Here is a 20,665-nt window from a genome sequence, read left to right as displayed (position 1 = left end):
TCATTGTCTCGTATCTTGAACGATACTGAAAATTTGCCTCAGCGAGATCCAATATTCATGCTCTAGGCAAATATTCTCCTTCGCTCTTAATCTTCTTCTTTTCTTTGTTCACGGTGACTTTGAATCATTCCCTTTCGTTGTTCGCGCGATAAGTTGCTCGCTATTGACGGCATGGATAGGGAAGCTCTCAAATGAACAGAACAAATGTATGGGAAAATGTAAATGCTTCAAGTTTTCATCAATTTAAACCGTTTACACACCAGAAAATTGTAATATATAGCATAACAAACAAATCTTAGGTAATTTCTGATTCGATGATTAGCGTGTCCGTTCTTGCATCAGTCTTACGTTCGGTGCTCTTCCCACTCGATCAGCCACGCTGCCGAGCATCTGATGCTTCCGAATGATCAGCTGAACCACACTACGTCTTATCCCATATGTCCCAGCAATGTTTCGTTGAGAGTTCTCACACTGGAAGTCACGCGCAATCATATTTCGGACCTGCGTTGAGATTTGCTTTTCACCCATTTTCCGGAAGCTTCCTCAGCGTCAAAAACACGTCACTATGCACGAAAAGTTGACTAAACAACTACGAAAATTATGTCTGTGTCAGATGTAAAGAACCAGCTGTCAAAACCGAGGGTTGCATCCAAGGAGCTGGAATTGACAGGTGGTTCGTTTTCGACAGTATGAGGATAAGGCATGGAAGATGCGAGAGGGGATGAAAAATGACAGCGACTATTTTTGTTTATAAACAAACCAGGTCCAATTTTTATGCTACATAGCGTTTTCTGCACACCAACAATTACCTACGCTGGACCGGTTTCAATCGAACTAGCTGTTGTGTCCCGCACGATCAGGTGAGTCTCCAGCTGAAGCAGCAGTCGTCGGGAAACGACATGCCTGGATATCCAAACCGTACCGTTGCGCTCACTCAATCGTAATGGGTCGTCAACGACTAGTGTGATCAAAGCGAATGGAACTAGCAGCAGTACGATACAAGCCCGCCGGTAGTGGCTCTTTCATATACCCACTAGCACAGCTCCCGCAATCGCTGAATTGCCAATCCCAGCAGCAACGGCAACAGCCCTCACGTCCCGTAAAACAGCAATGAAGACAATAACTTGCAGCAGTCACAGAATCACAACAATGATGCCAACAGCGTAAACAAACAAACACATAGCGGTATGCATTCTTCATTGCATGCCATTCGTTATCCTCTTTCCCGGAAACGCTAGCCGTTCATTTGGCCGCTGTCAATTCGAACTCAAGTAATGGCTGAACAGCAATTCTGACATAACGTTCCACCTTATTATACCGCCTTGGTTGCATCGATGAAGGAAACACGGTAAAACAAATTTACGCAAGTGGATTATGTCATACCCTAGAAGTATCCATTTAGGAACGAAAAAAAAACTTTTTTTGTTTTTCTAAAAAATAAATCAACGATACTGAAATGGCAAAATGTTCTACGAAATATCTTCTTTTACGTAGTATTGACTGGAATACCGAAAAGTTTGATAAAATTTTTGAAAACTGAAAAATCACCCAAGGAGGAAGGGAGTACATTAAATCGGGGTTTTTAAAATAATGGATGATACCAAATATGTTAAAATTACATAAAATGTCGAGATTTACTGTTATCTCAAACAATTTTTTGTCAAAAATCGACTTTTCATATGGGAAAACGACCGAGTACCAAAAAGTCGATTTCTGACGAATTCTCGACGTTTCAAGCAATGTTATGACATTTTTTTCAATTTTAATTTTTTTTTTCTGAAAACCTCGATTTGATGTAGGGGAGGTGAGGGTAAAACGGACATGTTAAGAAGAACTTCAATTATATCTTTAGAAACTCATGTTTCCCAAAACTTTGATGCAGTTTCTTGCAATTCCATATACTGTGGCTTAAAATAATATAGAATAACATGTAGAAGGTGTTCTCAATAACAGAAATCTGAAATTCAAAATGTAACTATACAAATCAATCACCTGTCCATACTACCCGCGGTTCCTCTACTCTCCTCTCTTGGGTGATTTTTCGGTTTTCAAAAAAATCAAGTTTTGACGTTTGCGACACTAACAAATGAAGGTCCGGTTGAGCTAATGTTTTGGATAGTGCATTTTATCATGCAAATCAACATTTCGCAGGAAGTCCCGTACGAAAAAAACGTGATTTTTCTTTGGCACCCTCAACAACAGCACGCAAAACTTAGCCTTATAACTACTGTATCGGGCATCTAAAATTGACCATTAACAAGCCATAACAAGTCAAATATTTCAATAATTCTTTTGGAAACAAAAACATAAATTTACTCGTTTATTTTTCAGGTTCCAAAAAGCTATCCAGTGATCATCGCTTTGGTCAATTGCAATATGATGAAAAAATGGAAACAAAACTTACAACTGTGGTCCAGACAGTCGATGTTTATTATTGTTATGCTTTGCAGCTTTAGAAACACACGAATACTAAACCGTTATGTTATAGTGCCTCAGTTGATATAATAAAAAAGCATTTCCTTCTATAGGTCTATAAACAAAAAAACTATTAACGGTGCTCCTTACTAACTGTTCGAGAAGATTATCGACCAAATTATGTTGACGACAAATTTTTGGATAGAACAATATCACTAAAAAAAATCAATTTTACTTTCAACAACTAAACGAAACGAACATATTCTCCATCTCTCTATTTCTTATAATCCACTTCCATAGAAAACTTTGAAAACCAATAGAAGACAAATAAAACTATATTCCACATCATTCACGTTGGTGTAATTTGAATGCAAAGAACACAAAATGCCATATATAATCCAAAAATATTTATAGTCACAGTTACAAACAAATACTTCAGTATGAAAAAAAATAGGAAAGAAATTCCTAACATGGCAAAAATCACTTTTAACCTTCGAAGGGCGTTTGTATCCTACACATACTAAATTGAAATAAACTATCTGCTACAGAAAATGTGCACCATTCATTGAAAGAAAGTCCTTCCAAAAAGAGAAAAACAGGTTTTCGTGACAAACAACTCATCAACATTAAATCGTATGAATAGCCATAATTAGAGGCGATAAACATACATCCAAGACACATTTGGATGATATATGATGCATATAATTAGCTAATACACACAAAAGATACACGATATCGATATACGTATATGCCATATTTTATACGCATATAGAGAGCCGTATGGTATGGATACTTTTTACACTGATATGCAATTTGACCCGACAATTCTATATAAAAATGAATAGAATGTGCGTATATAACACTGCATATCGCGATGCTAGTGTGATCGTTAAACCGATATACGACTTAATCCATCAATGATATAGAAAATCGTTTTTTTGCGTTTTATACGATTTCGGATACACATAATGCATCCTTTGATTGATATTTCATACTATTGTGATTTGATATGAATTTATAGGGGTAGTGGGGGTAATGTGGTCACGTGGGGTAAAGTGGTCAACTGCTTGTTTGGTAGTATAACTATTGACACCGTTTTGATAGTCATCTTATGTTTGAAGAATTTCATGACTTTTGAGTCAGCCTGTACTACAGTGGACCTGTCGCATGGCAAGATATAAATAAAAACAAAAAACGCTCTCTCGGTAGCCATTCGGCCGTAGTTTTGTGCGTTTCGAATTTAAGGAATTTCTAGTAAAATTTAGTTTATTTGACCTGATATTTGCGACAAATCAACTATTTGGACGACTGTTCACATGTTCTAGAGGAGGTGAGCAGCTATTTTGTTCAATTTCAGCGATCATTTAGCATATTTCGCATTTCGTTGTTTGGGGGGCAAAGTGGTCAGTGGAGGATTACTACTGGAAATGTTCTGTTTTCAAAAGCTAATATAGTTTATCACCTTCTGCTTCTAAAGGGGTCCCTTTTGTGGTTTTGACCCAGGAAAAATATGCCACCCAACCAAAACCAAGCCTCATTTTGAAAAGCCTTATGTGTTTCCTACTACGTTTTTGTACGTATGAGAAAATTTCAATTACGATTCTAGGTGAATAGGTGAATTTCATACATATACCTACTATTCCAATGATGATTGAAACACACAGGTGGAAAAAGTGGTCACTCCTCACTACCTCCTACCTCCTCACTAAACAAATGTTCGATTTTTCAACCTTTTTTCTAATAATGAAAAATGTACTATTTTCAATTTTCATAATAAAACCGCTTACTATCTTGAACTTCATTAAGTTGAGCTATAATATTCTTCGAAGAACGGAAATGGAATGGGCATGTTCCTTAGGGTGACATTCCCCCCAGTTCCCCTATGCGACCTAGCATGTGCAAAATTTATACGATTTATTGTTTGCTGGGTGGTATATGAATGACTCAAGCTTTAAGTAGTATATAATTGGATCGGATCACAATCGTATATAATGTTGATCAAAGTATACATCATGTATATAAATTCGTATAAAATGCGAAAAACCAGGCCCCGGCCAAGAGGATATGATCAGGGGATAGTAACTTCAAGCAAAAAAGTGGGACCGATTAGAGATTGCTTTTATGTAAACAGTGAACTTTTTTTACACTCTAAAAATTGCACCGACTTGCACTGACAACTGAATGATATTGTCAATTAGTGCGAGATGCCTCAAAATAGCTGGGAATAAATATTGTTTATATATACAGTAAGTTACATTTAAAGCGACGTTTAGATAATTGGACAGACCTGTAATGTGACACGTTTAATTGGACATTTTTATCTCTTATTGAACATTTTTGTAAACATCGAGTTTGGGGCCCAAATTATGGCGTCACATTAAAGTTGCCACCAGACGTTCACACTGTACCACTCACATCGCCAATGTTCAATTACAGGCCAAAATCGCTTCCAAAGCGACACTGAGTCGCTGCCTCGGCATGTCGTATTAAATTTAAATTACTGTATTATATTGTTATTTATGTTCGCATCGTTAGCAACGAACACACATTTATTTCCCACTTGCAACAGTATTCACGATGATTGGATGGATGAATATACGACTTATACATGTATCTAGTACGATTATTGTCATGCGTATATACGATTTACTACACACAACCAAAAAAACCAATAGCGGAAAACGTTCCTGATAATTATAATAATTATTATAGATTTTTGTAAATGCATGTATGTTTGGAATATTACGTTAAAAAATATTTTTAAGTCCGAATATTTCCGGTTTCGAGAAAAGTGAAAGTTAAAGTTGCTATTTTTTATTTTTAACTTTTAAAAACGAAAGATTAATTGATTGCTTCGACAACTCGCAAGCAGATCGGTCGAACCTATATTTGATCCGATACAAGTGTTTTTTTACATCCGTTTCTAGTGTGTATTTTTTCATCTGGTGCGCTGCGAGCGAGTAAAGCTCATAAAAAGTGGTGCGCTATCGAGACAATCCGGCAGCAAGTCACATCATCACACACGCTACACAGCAGCGGGGCAAGTAGAAGTTTATTTTCCTCTTACCTCTTCCATCATTCTGTATAGCTTCTGTGCTCGATTTATACCATTGTTTATCATATCGGCAAGCGTTGGCATTAGGGGTGTTCATTTCTTACATCACCGTTGAACTTTTATTGGAACTTTTTTCATTTTCAAATTACACATAATAACAAAAATTGAAATAAATAAAATTTTCAACAATAACTAATATAGAAATATAATTTCTTTTAACTAATTTATATTTTCCAAATTATTATATTCTGTTCATATCGAACAGTTGTCTACTTCTTCGTTTTTATTAATATGGCAGAGGGCGGGGAGGATCCCCCACCCACGCCAAAGAATATATCAGATAATGAACCTCCTCCTGAAGAGCAGGAGGATGAAACAGAAGATGAGGAGGAAAATTCTGTATACGAAATAGAAAGCTCTGAAGATGAGGAAAAAGACGAGAAGCAGGATTTTCGTCTAAAAGAATACCCTGATGGCGCCAAAGGCGTATACTTTAGACGAAAATCCAAACCTCTTAACGTCATTCGCATCTCAAAAGAGTTGACACAGAAATTTTCCGAAGTTACCGAGATTACTCGGATGGGGCCAGACAAATTACGAGTTGTCGTCTCCAGCAGAACCCAAGCGAATGAAATAACGCGCTGTGATCTCTTTGCGATCGAGTATCGCGTATACGTACCCTGTTGCAACGTTGAAATAGACGGTGTAATAAACGAAAAGGGTTTGACTCGAAAAGAGATACTCGATGGTGTCGGTCGCTTCAAGAACTCTTCACTTAAAAGTGTGAAGATTCTTGCATGCGATCGACTGAAATCTGTGTCACTTAAAAATGACAAAAGAGTTCTCAATCGGACAAACTCTTTTCGTGTGACATTTGAGGGTTCCGCCCTTCCAAACTACGTTGCAATAGGTGCACTTCGTTTACCTGTTCGGTTGTTTGTACCCCGGGTAATGAAATGCAACAAATGTATGCAACTCGGTCACACGGCCGCCTATTGTTGCAACAAAAAACGTTGCGCAGATTGTGGAGAGAGCCATGATGAGAATCCTTGCCCGAAAGAGCGCAAGTGTCTTCATTGCGGCGGGACTCCTCATGATCTTACTCAATGCCCGGTGTACATACAACGAGGGGAAAAAATCAAGCGTTCCTTAAAAGAACGTTCCAAGCGGACTTATGCAGAAATGCTTAAGAGTCCCGTTCCAACGACTCAGGACAATCCCTACTCCATTCTGCAGAACGACGAGCCTGTTGCTGACGCTCCCAATGCAGGAAGTTCCGGTACATCGCAGGGTGCCATCAGGAAAAGAAAAATTACTTCTTTTCCATCACTCCCCAGAAAGAAAACCGAAACTTCCCAAGTTGGAATAAAAACTCGAATCGAACGTGCTGAGAATAGACCGAAGCAAGTACCTCCTGGTTTAAGCGGTTCTTCTACGCACCAGGGGTCCTCAGCACTTCCCGGAGCAGCACCCAACACGTCTGCTCCTTTTTCGCGGTCGAGGCAACAGCCACAATCTGGCTTGCTTGCGCTTTCTGACCTGGTGGACAACATTTTAAATGCTTTAAATATAAACGACCCTCTTAAAAGCATAGTATTATGTTTGCTTCCGATTGTGAGAACATTTTTGAAAGAAAAATGTGGTTTTTTGGCAGCGTTCATTTCCCTCGATGCCTGATTCAGGGCAAGAGGTCAAGGATTTGACCACTGTAATACAGTGGAATTGCAGAAGCATCATTCCTAAACTAGATCAGTTTAAATTTTTAGTTCACAGCTCTAACTGTGATGTATTTTCTCTCTGTGAAACATGGCTTTCTTCAGCCAATGAGCTGAATTTCCACGATTTCAACATTATTCGCCTCGATCGAAATGACTCGTTTGGTGGCGTACTATTGGGGATTAAAAAATGTCACTCCTTCTATAGAGTCACTCTCCCATCGATGACAGGCATTGAAGCTGTTGCTTGCCAGACACAAATCAATGGCAAAGACCTCTGCATTGCTTCGATATATATCCCTCCCAGAACTACGGTAGGCCGCCATCAGTTCTTTGATACTATGGAGGCAATGCCGGGGCCGCGGTTAATTTTAGGTGATTTCAACTCCCATGGAACAGCATGGGGATCACTCTACGATGACAACCGTGCCACTTTGATTTATGATCTGTGCGACAACTTCAAATTGACAGTTTTGAATACTGGGGAAGCAACCAGAATAGCCAACCCTCCTGCACGGGCAAGCATGCTAGACATATCTCTATGCTCTTCTTCGTTATCCCTGGATTGCATGTGGAAGGTAATCCAAGATCCCCACGGTAGTGATCACCTACCAATAATTTTATCGATCGCTAATGAATCAAGCTTTCGTGAGTCAGTCAATATTTCGTATGACCTCACGAAGAATATTGACTGGAGAACATTTGCGGAAATAATATCTGAAGCAATTGTTTCAATGCATGAATTTCCTCCACTCGAATAGTATAACTTTATATCGAGTTTGATTTACGAAAGCGCACTTCAAGCTCAAAAGAAACGTGTACCGGCTATCACTTTCCGACGTCGTCCTCCATCACTTTGGTGGGACAAGGAGTGTTCAAAGGTCTACCTTGAAAAATCATCCGCTTTCAAAAAATTCAGGAAAACTGGATTAGTGGAATGGTTTCTAAAGTACCAAGCTCTAGAAGCCAAACTAAAACGTTTGATTAAAGCAAAAAAGCGTGGATATTGGCGGAAGTTCGTCAATGGTTTGTCAAGGGAGACCGCTATGAGCACTCTTTGGAATACGGCTAGGAAAATGCGTGGCTGGAACCATACAAACGAAAGTGAGGAATACTCTGACCGTTGGATTTTTAACTTTGCAAGGAAGGTTTGCCCCGACACCGTTCCTGCACAAAACGTCGAACGCGACATTCCACTTCAAAGCGATTATGAGAATTTTTCGATGGTGGAATTCTCCATTGCTCTTCTCTCATGTAACAATTCAGCTCCGGAGTCGGACAAGATTAAATTCAACTTGTTGAAGAATCTTCCCGACTTGGCAAAACAGCGTTTGCTGAACTTGTTCAACAAGTTTCTGGAGCTGACTATTGTCCCGCATGACTGGAGACAAGTGAGAGTGATAGCCATACGGAAACCCAACAAGCCAGCTTGCGATCACAACTCATATAGGCCGATTGCAATGTTATCCTGTATTCGTAAATTGTTAGAGAAAATGATTCTACTTCGTTTGGACAAGTGGGTCGAAACGAACAATTTGCTGTCAAATACGCAGTTTGGCTTCCGCCGAGGTAAAGGGACAAATGATTGTCTCGCGCTGCTATCTTCTGAAATCCAAATCGCATTTGCTCGCAAAGAACAAATGGCTTCCGTTTTTCTCGATATCAAAGGGGCATTTGATTCAGTTTCCATGGAAATTCTCTCAGAGAAGCTTCATAATCGTGGACTTTCACCAATTCTCAATAATTTCCTGTACAATTTACTGTCAGAAAAGCACATGATTTTCTCTCATGGCAGCTCGAAATCTTCTCGTTACAGTTTTATGGGCCTACCACAAGGCTCCTGCCTAAGCCCCCTCTTGTACAGTTTTTACGTCAATGATATGGATGATTGTCTAACTAGAGACTGCACGCTGAGACAACTTGCAGACGATGGAGTTATTTCCATCACGGGTACTAATCCCGTCGTTCTGCAAAAGTCGTTGCAAGATACCCTGAACAATCTGTTCACGTGGGCCCTCAAGCTGGGTATCGAATTCTCTACGGAGAAAACTGAAATGGTCGTTTTTTCTAGGAAGCACGAACCCGCCCAATTCCAGCTTCACCTAACCGGCAAAACGATCCAACACTCTATGTTTTTCAAATACCTGGGTGTATATTTTGATTCTAAGTGTACCTGGGGGAGACACATTGCGTATTTGAAACAGAAATGCCAGCAAAGAATCAATTTTCTCCAAACAATTACCGGAACATGGTGGGATGCCCATCCAGGAGACCTCATTCAGTTGTACAAAACAACGATATTATCAGTGTTAGAATATGGCAGTTTTTGCTTCCGATCAGCTGCCAGGATTCATATTCTCAAGCTGGAGAGAATACAATATCGTTGCTTGCGTATAGCCATGGGGTGTTTGCATTCGACACATACGATGAGTCTCGAAGTTTTGGCAGGAGTACCCCCGCTTACTCTTCGGTTCACAGAATTATCCTACAGATTTCTCATCCGTTGCAAGATCATGAATCCATTGGTGATTGATAACTTCGAAAATCTACTCCAACTGACTCCTCAGTCAAGTTTTATGTCTTTATACCATGAGTACCTTACCCACGACGTGCACCCTTCACCAGGCATCTCCAACCAAGTTTGCTTCCCATACTTCTGCAATTCATCTGTCATTTTTGATCTGTCCATGCGACAAAAAATCCATGGAATCCCAGATCACCTACGCTCCGATTCTATTCCGCCGATATTTTCGGCAGAATATGGGAAAGTTAGATCTGATAAAATGTTCTTTACTGACGGTTCATTCATAAACGGGTCCACTGGCTTCGGCATCTTCAATGAAAATTCCAGTGCCTCTTTCAAACTCAAAGATCCTTGTTCCGTGTATGTCGCTGAACTGGGTGCGATATATTACGAATTAGGGATCATTGAAACATTGCCCATCGACCACTATTTTATTTTTTCAGACAGTCTCAGCTCAATAGAGGCAATCCGCTCAATGAAAGTTGATAAATGCTCATCTTATTTCCTAACAAGAATAAGACAACTATTGAGTGTTTTGGTCGAAAAATTATTCAAGATTACCTTAGCATGGGTTCCCTCTCATTGCTCGATTCCGGGGAATGAGAAAGCGGACTCGCTAGCTAAGGTGGGCGCTTTAGAAGGCACACTTTTTGAAAGGCAAATTGCTTATAATGAATTTTTCCACATTCCTCGTCAGTATACGCTCGTAAGTTGGCAGCGCATGTGGAGTGTTGATGAGTTCGGTCGTTGGTTTCACACGATTATCCCTAAGGTCTCGACGAATGCATGGTTCAAGGGATTGAATGTAGGTCGTGATTTCATTCGCGTGATATCTCGGCTTATGTCCAATCACTACAACCTAAACGCGCATCTCTATCGCATTGGGCTCGCAGCAAACAATCTTTGTGATTGTGGCGATGGCTACCACGACATCGAGCATATTGTCTGGTCGTGTATCCGGTTCCATGCTGCTCGCGCTCAGCTCTCTAGAGCACTGAGAGCACAAGGCAGACAATCGGAGATCCCCGTCCGGGATATCTTAGGTAGCTGTGATCCTGATCTTCTGCTTCATCTGTACCTGTTCCTCAGAAACGCCGATGTCAACGTTTAATGATGTTTCCTTCGTTGTGTCCCCGTTTCATATCCCTCCTATCCAAACGATAAACTTTTACTTAGTCGCGGCAATACATACACACACTCTTTACAGATACACGGGCCAAAGGTTGTGCAGTCCACTGATCATTCAACAAGAGCCAAAGGTTGTACCGCTTATGACAACTCTACACGAGCTGATGATTGCGCCGGCTAGTGACCATTCTATCCTGGATTCCTCGAGTCGAGAAAGACGCACCACGCTAGATATGGGGTACAGACTAGGGGGCGTTGCTGATTAATGGTCAGCTGCATCCCAATAGGAGGTATCCCATGTCGGGCACACGTACAGAGCATCGAAGACTGCAACATACCAATTATGAGAACACTTGTAATACTAACCTCGAGCCAACCGCGAGTAATCGGTTACATATTACTAACATAGTTGTAAGCAAACATTGTCGAAATATTGAACTCCCGGCCCCGTTAGGCTGACGCCATATGAGCCTTAATAAAAATATATATTTTGGATAAAAAAAAAAAAAAAAACGAAAGATTATCTGTTTGCCGGTCTTTTGCGTTCTGATATACATAGTGACAAAAATAAATTAGTTCAACTTCGTCATTCAATTGCACTTAACTCAAAACTGTAAACATGAGATTATGAACTTGACAAACCAAGCTGCCAAGAATGCCAACCCAACAAACATTAAATCGTATAACTATTGTATATAGAGCATCGAATATCTGATATTTTGGGTGGTATATGATGCGCCCAAAAAGCATATACAGTAAGTTACCTCTAATCTTCGACATACCAAGGCACTACTCAGTGTCGTATTAGACGTGATTGGCCTATAATTGGACATTCACGATGATAGTGGGACAATGTCGACGTCTGGTGGCGACTTTCAATCTGGGCCATACTTTGGGTCCCAGACTCGATGTTTACAAAAATATCCCATTAGAGATGAAAATGTCCAATTATTTGTATCCCAATTAACTAAATGTCGCATTAGAGGTAACTTACTGTGCATGCAAGGTTATTGAGCAATACCGAATAACATAATAAGTCTGTTGTCATACGAATATACGGTTCATCACTGACATAAAAAAAATGGCGGAATATATTAAAGTAAAATGTTCAGTCCGGGGAATCACCATTTTTGTATGTATATAGAACATTTATAAACATTTATGTTTGTACAAATAGGAATTAATCATCGATAAGCAACGATCCTTTTTTGCCTTTGCGAGAATAATGCACTAATTGGTCATATGTCGCAATTTGTTTCTTTATATCAATGCACGCATTGCACTGAATATTAACGAGAGGCATCTTCCGTGCATCGCCATCAGAGACGAATGAACTCTCTGAGTTTCAAGTCTCTATAATTCAAAAGAAGAATAAGAAGAAGAAGTGCATCGCCATTCAACAAGCATCACACACGCGTCTAATAGATGCACACAGTTGCAGTGCTAAAAATGAAACATCGCGAGAATCACCGTTTATGAAAAATCGTTTCTCGATTCTCGGTCAAAACCGTCAACAAAGCTAGGAGGACAGAGCCAATGCGCACGAGACCAAATACGAATGGCAACTAAAAGTTGGTTGGTTGGCTAAAAGGATGGTTGTGTTAAGTGCAATGCCAAATGCACTTCAAGTGAAATATTCGCTAGCGTTCACAGCTAGAGGGGAAACATAAAACACAAAACGAGCTGAATATGCGAGCTTTGTTGCTTCGGGCACAGGAAGATTCTGAGAATTTTCTTCAGAGAAGATGCAATACTTGTACGCTAGCGACAGCTTACTTACTATGCAAGGATGGAGTTTACTTCGCAAATATTCTCTTTTCGCTATCCCCCTTCGTTGTTTCTATTCTAGCGGCTGCATAAGTTACCCGTTATTGACTGCTCTGTTCGGGAAAGCAGACAAATGGACAGAACAAATGTATGGGAAAATGGGAATGCTTCCAATTTTCATCAATTAAAACCATAGACAGACCATGGGATTGTAATCAAAGTCAAACAAATCTTAGAAAAATTCCAATTCGATTGGTATGCAAATCGTTTAAATTCGTTCGTAGCAAAAATAGTTATTAACGTTAACTTTACTTCATAAAAACGTGACCTGTTATTTGATTTGGCACCCTTAATGTAAGACGTAGTCCTACGTCAAAAATATAAAATTGGAGGCGATATACATACATTCAAGACACATTACTTGTATGATGTGTATAACTGGCATATGCATATGAAATTGGAGGCCATATACATGTATATGGGGTATATGATGTAATATAAACGATAACTATACGATTTATTTTTTCCTAGGGTGTATGTATATCGACTCCACGTTTGCATGCTAGGCGCATCATATACATGCAATTTATATTAATCATACTTGTATGTTTGTGAATATAATCTTCAAAATAAAATTACATTACATTAAACCTTCATTTCGAACTTATACAGTAATCAAATCACGCAATAAACATCAAGGATTGCTGGGAATCTCTTATCAATATTTGTTCAAATTTAAAAATGTGCTTAACTCCAGTTTTGTTGACAACTTTTATGCATTCAATTAAATCATACGACGAATCATATATAAACATAAACATTCCCACCTTTCATGCTTCATTAAACACCTCGTAGTAGAAATCTGTCAATATGCATACACTCTCCTACGAAACATAGTGGAAAAAAATATATTCGTCGATGTAAACAAGCGGTGAAAAAGGAGACACTTTTCGACGAGTGATTTGTATGAAGTTCCACTGCCGTGATATGATCCTCGAGCACGGCAGTGGAACTTCATACAAATCACTCGTCGAAAAGTGTCTCCTTTTTCACCGCTTGTTTACATCGACGAATATAATTTTTTCCACTATGTTTCGTAGTAGAGTGTATGCATATTGACAGATTTCTACTACGAGGTGTTTAATGAAGGATGAAAGGTAGGAATGTTTATGTTTATATATGATTTATCGAACGATTTAATTGAATGCATAAAAGTTGTCAACATAACTGGAGTTAAGCACATTTTTAAATTTGAAACAAATATTGATAAGAGTGATGTTTATGATGTTGATGTTTATTGCGTGATTTGGTTACTGTATAAGTTGATTGAAACGAAGGTTTAGTGTAATGATTTTATTTTTAGGATTATATTCACAAACATACAAGTATGATTAATATAAATTACATGTATATGATGCGCCTAGCCAGCCCATACATGCAAACGTGGAGGCGATATACATACATCATGGAAAAAAATAAATCGTATAATTATCGTTTATATTACATCATATACCCCATATACATGTATATGGCCTCCAATTTCATATGTATATGCCAGTTATACACATCATACAAGTAATGTGTCTTAGATGTATATATATCACCTCCAATTTTAGATTTTTGACGTAGGACTACGTCTTACATTAGGGGTGCCAAATCAGAAAACAGGTCACGTTTTTATGAAATAAAGTTAACGTTAATAACTATTTTTGCTACGAACGGATTTCAACGTTTTGTATACCAATCGAATTGGAAACTTTCTAAGATTTTTTTTGTTTGATATGCTATGCATTACAATCCCATAGTCTGTATATGATTGAAATTGAATTGGAAGCATTCCCATTTTTCCATACATTTGTTTTGTCCATTTGTGTGCTTTCCCGAACAGAGCAGTCTATAACGGGTAACTTATGCAGCCGCTAGAACAGAAACAACGAAGGGGGATAGCAAAAAGAGAAATTAACTCCACCCTTGCATAGTAAGTAAGCTGTCGCTAGCGTATAAGTATTGCATCTTCTCTTAGGAAAATTCTCAGAATATTTATGTGCCCGAAACAACAAAAGTCGCTTATTCTGCTCGTTTTGTGTTTAATGTTTCCCCTCGAGCTGTGAACGCTAGCGAATATTTCCCTTGAAGTGCATCTGACATTGCAATTAACACAATCATCTGAGTTATGGCAAAGCAATCGAAAAAAGAGAGTACAAATGATTATAGGTCGCTTCTAAACATCAGTGTTTGGTTTTTTGTGTGTAGCTTGTTTTCATTGCGCAAAACTTTGAACTTAGAAACTTTGTTGAGAGTCGAGAAACGATTTTTCATAAACGGTCATTCTCGCGATGTTTCATTTTTAGCACTGCAACTGTGCACATCTGTTAGACGCGTGTTTGATGCTTGTTTAATGGCGATGCACTTCTTCTTCTTCTTCTTGTGAATTAAAGACACTTGAAACTCAGAGAGTTCATTCGTCTTTGATGGTGGTGCACGGAAGACGCCTCTCAGTGCAATGCGTGCATTGATATAAAGAAACGAATTGCGACATATGACCAATTAGTGTATTGTTCTCGCAACCCTGCAGTCTTCAGAAAACAAACTCAGCGCTGCGCTTAAAGGCCCATTTATACGTTGCTAGTAGCTGACTTGACAATGAGCAGCTACTGACCCGGTGGACTCGCTTGACAATTGGTTGACTCGCCTTGTCCGTTCACACAGTGTGAGCTGCTGGCGAGAAACTAGATACTACGGCACGGGTTTACCAGGGATGCCAGGCGACTTTTCAAATGTCCATCAAATAGTCAGAAACAGCAATCAGGTCCGAATTTGTCAAATGATTGGTCCAAAATCGACTTCTTTATTGGCAGTTTTCATCTTAGGTTTTCAGTTGAATGTATCATCACACAATTTTATAGCAAAACAAACGCTGATCGTGTTTAAAAATACATACTTTGTGCTGAATTTCTTTGAACTGAAGGTACTATCCGAAAAAGCAGAAAGAGAAAAGGATTCGGGCCAGGAATTAGATGCAAAGAAAAGGAGCAACAAATACAATATTGAAGGAACTCTACGATGAGGATCCCCGAGATTACAGAGCAGTGTTGATAATAACACCTGAACAAGTGAAAAAACTGTTGGATTTAATTGCTCCACGAATACAACGCCAAGATACAGTCATGAGGGATGCTGTACCTGCAAGAGTTAAATTAGAAATGACATTGATGTGCCTTTGTTTTGGAATATCGTTGGGATTGTTGTCGATATTTTTTAGAATCTCGAAAACATCCATAGCTCAGATAATTCCGAAAGGATGTGATGTTATAAATGGTAGTCTAAAAGATTTTTTTTTTAATTTTATTTATTTTGTGAAATGAAAATGATAGTCGATTTGCAGGTGCAATAAATACGCTTCAAAAATTTTAATAATGAATGAAAATGTACTTTTTTAAATCGAATATGTATTCTGTTTCTTAGAACAATACTTTTTTTTGTAAGTTGTGATCTGATAATGATTCTATATTAGAGATTCTCAAGAAAACTATCTCAAAAAGAAAGCGTGCCCCGCCAGCGTGCAAAACGAAATAACAATTATTTCGTTTAGAAACTATGAGGGTTTTATTTGTTTTTCCAATAATTTTCAAGTCTATAAATATCTTCACATATTTTCAAATATCTTAAAAATTGAGACATTTCATTACATTTGGCATCACTGATTCGAACGCTAAATTCTGTTTTTGACGTTGTGAAGCATGCAAGTGCGAGTAAATTCAAAAAACTTTGAAGTAGCTCGCACGCCGGATCACACATGACAATAACTGGCATGATGTGTTCACACGGTGTGAGTAGCTGCACTGCAGTAACTGACTAGACCGACTCGTATGCTTACTCGCACCGTCTGAACCCGGCTTAAAGGCCCATTTATACGTTGCTAGTAGCTGACTTGACAATGAGCAGCTACTGACCCGGTGGACTCGCTTGACAATTGGTTGACTCGCCTTGTCCGTTCACACAGTGTGAGCTGCTGGCGAGAAACTAGATACTACGGCACGGGTTTACCAGGGATGCCAGGCGACTTTTCAAATGTCCATCAAATAGTCAGAAACAGCAATCAGGTCCGAATTTGTCAAATGATTGGTCCAAAATCGACTTCTTTATTGGCAGTTTTCATCTTAGGTTTTCAGTTGAATGTATCATCACACAATTTTATAGCAAAACAAACGCTGATCGTGTTTAAAAATACATACTTTGTGCTGAATTTCTTTGAACTGAAGGTACTATCCGAAAAAGCAGAAAGAGAAAAGGATTCGGGCCAGGAATTAGATGCAAAGAAAAGGAGCAACAAATACAATATTGAAGGAACTCTACGATGAGGATCCCCGAGATTACAGAGCAGTGTTGGTAATAACACCTGAACAAGTGAAAAAACTGTTGGATTTAATTGCTCCACGAATACAACGCCAAGATACAGTCATGAGGGATGCTGTACCTGCAAGAGTTAAATTAGAAATGACATTGATGTGCCTTTGTTTTGGAATATCGTTGGGATTGTTGTCGATATTTTTTAGAATCTCGAAAACATCCATAGCTCAGATAATTCCGAAAGGATGTGATGTTATAAATGGTAGTCTAAAAGATTTTTTTTTTTAATTTTATTTATTTTGTGAAATGAAAATGATAGTCGATTTGCAGGTGCAATAGATACGCTTCAAAAATTTTAATAATGAATGAAAATGTACTTTTTTAAATCGAATATGTATTCTGTTTCTTAGAACAATACTTTTTTTTGTAAGTTGTGATCTGATAATGATTCTATATTAGAGATTCTCAAGAAAACTATCTCAAAAAGAAAGCGTGCCCCGCCAGCGTGCAAAACGAAATAACAATTATTTCGTTTAGAAACTATGAGGGTTTTATTTGTTTTTCCAATAATTTTCAAGTCTATAAATATCTTCACATATTTTCAAATATCTTAAAAATAGAGACATTTCATTACATTTGGCATCACTGATTCGAACGCTAAATTCTGTTTTTGACGTTGTGAAGCATGCAAGTGCGAGTAAATTCAAAAAACTTTGAAGTAGCTCGCACGCCGGATCACACATGACAATAACTGGCATGATGTGTTCACACGGTGTGAGTAGCTGCACTGCAGTAACTGACTAGACCGACTCGTATGCTTACTCGCACCGTCTGAACCCGGCTTAAGTTTAATTCTCATCAGCGCGCACTCAAAGAAAACTCTTATTCTATTTTGGTGCGAAGAGCCAAAATAGAATAAGCACGACAGCGCAAAATGTACCCGGCGCAGAACTCAGATACTAAACATTTCTTCTCATTTGTGTGATGCGCGTCTCATTCTATATACACACACACACATACACATCAAATTCTAGCGCCCGCTTCTAATCAAAGCATAAAAATAACAACGCGTCCCCATACGAACCGCCTCTACAGAGAAAGCAAAGCAGACAAACAAGATTCGAGCGTAGTTTAAATTTGGACATATACACCGGTGTAAGGATACGGTGCAGAAAGGATGTTCGAACTTTAAGCGTGGAAACACACTAGACGGCTCTCCCGCGCGATTCTCGCAATGACAAGTCGCAGCAGGAGCTCGATGAAAAACACATTCAGCGGCTTTCGACGGCTTCAATAGCGGCCATTATCATATTTTTATAGACGGATGCAAGACGAGTCTATGGTACAAGGTACAACTGTTTGGACAGTAAGCGGATTAGAGGGAAGGTATATAAAGACAGAATGGTGGAAAACGGAAGAGGGATGTTTACCTGAGCGAGATGGAGAAAGAAGTTGATCGCACACGTCTGAAATATTGCATTTCTCGATAATTTGGGTAGTATTCGAGAATCCGCAGCTACATGACCGCAGAGTGATTTTCACGTATTGGCTCACCGATAGTACATTAACTATTACCTTGCTTCATGTGCACCGCATAAACACTAATACTATCACAAAACCGTTGCGGCGCATCATCTCCATCGAGCCACCGCAGAGAATGAGGAACCTTACAACAGTGACTTTAGAACCGGCCGTACCCGCTCCGCCTTGTGTGTTTTATCTCATTCACATTCCATTATCGAGGCCCCACGACGGTCTGTCATTGCAAAATCCGCGCGGGGAAGCCGTCCAGTGTGTTCTTACGCTAAAGCGAACGGTGTTGAAAGTAAACATTTCAACTTTGTTTCGGTGCGCGTTGATTCGTCCGGGCGCAGGTGTGCGCAAGGAGTGAGAGTTCAACTGGGTGAAAAACAAAAAGTTGCACATCAGCACCGCGTTGCTTTCCGAAGACTGATCACCTCTAATGCGACACTGAGTAGTGCCTCGGTATGTCGAGGATTAGAGGTAACTTACTGTATATGCTATTTGGGCGCATCATATACCACCCAAAATATCAGATATTCGATGCTCTGTATACGATAGTTATACGATTTAATGTTTGTTGGGTTGACATACTTGGCAGCTTGGTTTGTCAAGTTCATAATTTCATGTTTACAGTTTTGAGTTAAGTGCAATTGAATGACGAAGTTGAACTAATTTATTTTTGTAACTATGCTTATCAACACGCAAAAGACCGATAAACAGATAATCTTTCGTTCTTAAAAGTTAAAAATAAAAAAAAGCATCTTTAACTTTCACTTTTCTTGAAACCGGAAATATTTGGACCTAAAAATAATTTTTAACGTAATATTCCAAACATACATGAATTTATAAAAATCTATAATAATCATCATAATTATCAAGAACGTTTTCCGCCATTGGTTTTTTTTTGTTGTTGTCTGTAGTAAATCGTATATACGCATGACAATAGTCGTACTATATGCATGTAGAAGTCGTATATCCATCCATCCAATCATCGTGAATACTGTTGCAAGTGGAAAATAAATGTGTGTTCGTTGCTTATGATGCAAAAATTAATAACAATATAATACAGTAATTTAAATTTAATACGGCATGCCGATGCACCACTCAGTTTCGCTTTGGAGGCGATTTTGGCCTGTGATTGAACATTGACAATGTGAGTGGTACAGTGTCGACGTCTGGTAGCAACTGTAATGTGGCTGTCTGGTAGCAACTGTAATAATTTGGGCCCCGAACTCGATGTTTACAAAAATGTCCAATTAAACGTGTCACATTACAGGTCTGTCCAATAATCTAAACGTCGAATTAAATGTAACTTACTGTATATAAACAATATTTATTCCCAGCTGTTTTGAGGCATCTCGCACAAATTGACAATATCATTCAGTTGTCAGTGCAAGTCGGTGCGATTTTTAGAGTGTAAAAAAAGTTCATTGTTTACATAAAAGCAATCTCGAATCGGTCCCACTTTTTTGCTTGAAGTTACTATCCCCTGCCTCGAGCCAAGATGTGTCGCAAATTTAGCTGTCATTGCCCAACTATCAAACTACTCGGTGAGCTCAAGGCAGATCTATATAACAAGGTGCGCCCATTCGCTAATCATATTTAACTCGAAACAATCGTCAAATTCGCGAAAATTTAAAGAAAGCAGTTGTGCAATCTTAAAATTTGAATGGATATTCTTAAGTTATTCGATTACTTAAAACAAAACGCTCTCTTAACCATTTGGCTATATATTTCACAGCACACAACATTTACAAAACTCGCCATTATAATATAAAATTATCGTCAGACACAATTCCAGTTCAATATTACGTAATACTGTATTGCATAGAATACATATTCGAAATATAAAAGTAAATTTTAATTCATTATTTTTTTATGGTCGCAAATTGCATTTGCGACCCGGACTTGTTTGACGCTGTCAAATGCTGTGTATTAGAGCCCCCGCAGACTGCAGACTGATTTGTCGGCCGATAGTTTGTTCGGCTTCTTAATCAGTACGGAGAGGTATGCATGTGCGCACATTACGCCGATTCAATTGGGTCGGTTTTTGCACCAGAAGGCCTATCCGACCAAACTGTTGGTTGACAGAAAGTCTGTAGTATGCGGGGGCTCTTAGTATACGGATACCCTAAAGGTGGAAAAACCCCATCATGATTTTATTATATATATTTATTATTCTAGATC

At 38.8% G+C, this 20,665-nt stretch overlaps 1 protein-coding gene across 5 annotated transcripts in view; it reads left to right on the top strand.

The window, feature by feature from the left end:
• Nucleotides 1-2,967, top strand: part of LOC129775756 (GAS2-like protein pickled eggs) — a 71,939-nt gene extending 68,972 nt beyond the window's left edge. For all 5 annotated transcript variants that reach the window (XM_055780829.1, XM_055780827.1, XM_055780828.1 and 2 more), the window contains one exon: nucleotides 2,332-2,967. The gene's annotated coding sequence lies outside the window, so the exon portion shown is untranslated. The remainder of the gene's footprint in view (nucleotides 1-2,331) is intronic.
• The last annotated feature ends 17,698 nt before the right edge of the window (nucleotides 2,968-20,665 follow it).

The sequence above is a fragment of the Toxorhynchites rutilus genome, chromosome 3 (assembly GCF_029784135.1).
Source record: "Toxorhynchites rutilus septentrionalis strain SRP chromosome 3, ASM2978413v1, whole genome shotgun sequence".
Classification (NCBI taxonomy): Eukaryota; Metazoa; Arthropoda; class Insecta; order Diptera; family Culicidae; genus Toxorhynchites; species Toxorhynchites rutilus.
This window is presented reverse-complemented; position numbering and strand designations above follow the sequence as displayed.